At 40.3% G+C, this 4708-nt stretch overlaps 1 non-coding gene across 1 annotated transcript; it reads left to right on the top strand.

The window, feature by feature from the left end:
• Nucleotides 1-2295: 2295 nt before the first annotated feature.
• On the top strand, nt 2296-2414 carry LOC145392656 (5S ribosomal RNA). Its single transcript, XR_013896055.1, has one exon. It is a non-coding gene; the product is annotated as a 5S ribosomal RNA (ribosomal RNA).
• The last annotated feature ends 2294 nt before the right edge of the window (nt 2415-4708 follow it).

Here is a 4708-nt window from a genome sequence, read left to right as displayed (position 1 = left end):
CCGGTTTTCTACAGTCCACACGGATCAAGTCGAAATAAAACCGGGGAAACGCAGATTCGGAAATTCGAAGGTTTGAGAAAGGAATGAGTTGATAATTGCTGAACCCATTAACCTTAGATCACTGTTATGTTTAACTTCGTGCTTTTATTTTCCTTTTTTTTTTTTCACTTCTTACAGCCCATTTAAAATAGTGTGAGCTTTGTTATTTGAGGAGGACAATAATGATGATGATGATGATGATGATGATGATGATAATGATGATGATGATGATGATGATGGTGATGATGATGATGAATATGGTAATAAGAATGATAAGGAGCGGAGGAGAGCATGATCAGGAGGAAAATGATGGTGATAATGATGATGACTATGATCTAAATGATGACGACAACGATGATGTTGACGGTGAGTGAAAATTGTGATAATAATACAGACAAGACAGTGTTTATTATATTATCTTGATAATAACTGAAAACCTTAAAAACGACCAATTTCCTATCTTCCCCAACATATCATATTCTGATGTGACACTACCAGCCCTCCATCACACCACCATCTTCTTCACGAACCACTTTGAGTACATCATAGACACTCCATGACAATAAACATGGGAAAATAAATACCGGTATCCACTCTCCATTGGAATCTCTCACTCTCTCTCTCTCTCTCTCTCTCTCTCTCTCTCCTAGCCAATCTGTGGTTAGAGTACCCGACCTGACCTCAGGGGTCAAATTAACTTTCGTGTCGGTAGGGCTTCTGACCTGACCTGATGTTCCCAACTAACCACAAGCTATTTTGGTTTGCTGGCAATTACTATCTCACCTACTGATACATATGTATGTAAACATTGATAAAAAATAAAAAATAAACGAGTTAATAAAACCAGTACTGTGCAAACACCGCCATATACAACATACATGCATACATACAGTATACAAATGTAAAAAATATTGCACCGGCCAGGACAGCCGATGCTAGACAAGCAAAGTGAAAACGTGGCTGCATAGCTGCATACAAATGCATCCTTCGTAAGTAAAGATGAAAACATAAATAAACGTATACTTATAAAAACATAAGACAATACGGAAAGGAATAACTGCAGTAGGACGGTTAGCCCATGCTAGACTATTACTATACAATAATAAGATAAGGATAGCAAAGAAGAATCAGCCACGTTTACATATATACACAACCACACAAACACGTACACTCACTTACGGTAATACTTATAATTTTTACACATATGTGGAACTAAATAATCAGACAACATTTATTACCTCCCTTAGTATTATTAACCTTTAATAATAACCTCAGCAATGTATCATCTACTTTACACAAACCATCATTCAGATACAGTTTTCATCTATCTATCTATTTGTCAATCTATCTATGCATATTTACATATACTCGTACATTTTAAAACATATACAGTATATGCATATAAATATATGTATATACTTACTCTAACTATATACACACTATATATATATATATATATATATATATATATATATATATATATATATATATATATATATATATATATATATATATATATATATATATATATATATATATATATATATATATATATTAGAAGGGGTACCAGACGTTGCCCAGACCAAAAAGGCGATCACTCTAATCTGTTTGTTCTGGTTCAGTCTTTCTTTCAACTCCATAAGGACCATGTACCTCTTATGCTTTTGCAGAGGGATTATTAGAGGTCCAGGAACTTTCTATTTCAGCTTTCGCAGACTAATGTACAGTATTTGTGCGCACATGTTTACTATTACCAGTGACCTCAAATGACCTCCGATCAGTGACCTCAAATGACCTAGGAGTTCAACCTGATATAACCTGTGTCCGAACTGAAGGTCATGTGAGTCTCCCTGCCAAAAACTGGGCTGTTATGTCAAGTCGTTCGAGAGTGTATTACCGATGACCTCAAATGACCTCCGACTAGTAATCTCAAACGACCTCGGAGGTCAACCTCACATATCCTATGTTCGAACTGGAGGTCATGTTAGTGTCCATGCCGAAAACTGGGCTGCAGGGGTACCCGGCGTTGCCTGGGCCATAAAGGCGAACACTAACTGTGACCTCAAATGACTCAGATTTGAATTTTGATCCTTCTAAAACCATCATTTGGTCACCCTGATTCAGAATATGTATGGGTCTGGGGGTTTCTGACCCTTGGTTTGGGCGTGACTGAAGGACAAACAAATAATGCGGCTCATATATATACCATTATATATTATATATATATATATATATATATATATATATATATATATATATAACGGCCATGCCACGTTGAGTACACCGCTTCCCGTCCGATCAGCGAAGTTAAGCAACGTTGGGTCTGGTTAGTACTTGGATGGGTGACCGCCTGGGAACACCAGATGCTGTTGGCATCCCTACGTGTCAAGTGGGGTTGGTGGAGGATTAGTGCCCCTCCCTGTAAAACAATTAACTCTAAGCCCTTGACCACCCCGTTTGGGATACGTGGCGTCTGGCAATGGATGGATGGATGGATGTACCGTATATATATGGTGGTAGATGGGGGCGCTTGTGGTAGGTGGAGGCGCTCGCCATCCACTCACTCGATGTAATGCTGCTTTCGGGTGTCTGCCCAATCCTCTCCTCCATCCTTCTTTCCTTCCAGCCTCTTCTTTCTTTTCTTCATTCTTTCCTCGTCCTACTGCCTACGGGTGAGTTTACACTCCCTCGTCTGTCTTTCTTCCCTTCATTCTTTTCTCTTACTTCTGCCTGTGGGTGCCTCTACACTGAGTGACAAGCCTAATAGTTTCCTGTATACCAGGAAACTATTTACTAAGCTGGGTGGTAACCATATAACCAAATTTTAACGCCTGGTGGTAATTACGGCACTCCAGTCGGACTGAGCCATCGAAGGTTTATATCCAAGGGTTGGTTGGGGATTATTGCTCACGTAATGCCTCTCAGGGATGAGTGAGGCTGGTCACTCTCATCTTAAACGTCAGGACCAATTTGCCTAGCCCCGGGCTCCTACGCTCCTCATGGGGCAACGTAGGATTGGATGATGGATATATATATATATATATATATATATATATAGATAGATAGATAGATAGATAGATAAATAGATAGATAGATAGACAGATAGATAGATAGATATTGATTCAGATTAGTTGTTTATGTATATTTGGTAGCGATTTTTTGGCGAACATGGCTATTTTCAAGCATTTTCAGGGCAATCTCATTCACCCTACACTCCAGTGAAATGCCTTTGCCAGTGCTTATGAACATGTACAACTTGAGTGTCACCTCACTGTACACCCTCATCCCACACCTAGGAAGCCGAACCCCCTCCCCCCCCTCCTCCCCAGAAATCACATTCTGTTTGCCACCACTTGCACTCATCACCACTTGGCGAACGGAGCCCAGACTTAACACATCATCTCCCCATCATTTTCACTGTAGATGCAATGCAAACCAGAACAATCACGCTTCACCGACAAAAACTATAAGAAAGCAAACTGGACAAAATTCACTAAGGAAACAAAAAACACCTCAATGCACTAAAGAACACACCCATCACCAACATTAGCAGACATTTTACAAAGTTCAGCAACACCGTACTCATGACAGACTAACACCACATTCCATGACGCAACAGAACACATTACGACCAACATTTTACACCGGAGATTGCTCTCCTCATAAGACAACCCGACACACTAATGAGTAAACACGACTTATCTCCCACACACACGAGACACCATCACAATGCTTCAAGAACTAAACACTGAAATTAGCAGCAAAATCCGTACAAAGAAAATGGAAAACTTGAGAGCGTTTGTGACAATAATTAATCACTCCACAGTCTCCTCTCGGCTTTACAGAATATTTAATAACACAATCACTAAATCATAAACATCCACTTCCAAGACCCACGCCACCATCACCTCCAACACGCAACACATCCCTTCCTACAAAGAACAAGCAAACATACTCTTAGACCACTAAGCAAACGTAAGTCACTTAATACCAAGAGGCACCGAATCTGAAGAACAACCCTAACCACAAAGGCAATCCTTTCCACTCGATCACAATGGAACCCTTCGGCATAGGTACGCAACATTATCAAGCAAAAGAACTCCACAAGCGTAGGGCTGGTACCTACACGTAGAACATTTAGGATGACAAGGTATCCAGGTCCTCACAAACATCAACAACTGTTCATACGCATACTTTAGCATTCCCAGTATTTGGAAAAAATAGAAAAATATTCGCAATACTTAAATCAAACTTAGACCCAACACTCCCTTCTTCACACAGACCCATAACACTACTAAGCGCACCAACGAAAGGAAATGAATGCCTCATTCTCGACGATGTCACTCCCCATGTCTCTAGTGGTCCTTCACAACACGGATTCAGAGCACTACACCCTACAGATACCTTACTACCTTGCCTCACAATCCGTGGGGCACACCTCCCACAACAGTTTATATTAGTAAAGCCTTCGATGCAATCCCCCGACACAAGTAAATCACCTAAATATAAACCAAAAACATGGAGAACAACACCAAACGCTGGATTGTCAGCTATTTGTCAGGTAGACAAGCACATGTTACATTCCAAGGGCAAGTCATCACGATCGGGGAATTTGCCTAACGAAGTTTCACTGGGCTTTGCTCTCTCACCCACACTCTTCAACCTCTAC

The sequence above is a fragment of the Coenobita brevimanus genome, chromosome 2, assembly GCF_032717465.1.
Source record: "Coenobita brevimanus isolate Jiangsu-jjx chromosome 2, ASM3271746v2, whole genome shotgun sequence".
NCBI classification, from domain to species: domain Eukaryota; kingdom Metazoa; phylum Arthropoda; class Malacostraca; order Decapoda; family Coenobitidae; genus Coenobita; species Coenobita brevimanus.
Note: the sequence above shows the minus strand (reverse complement) of the source record. Positions and strands in the feature narration are given on the sequence as shown.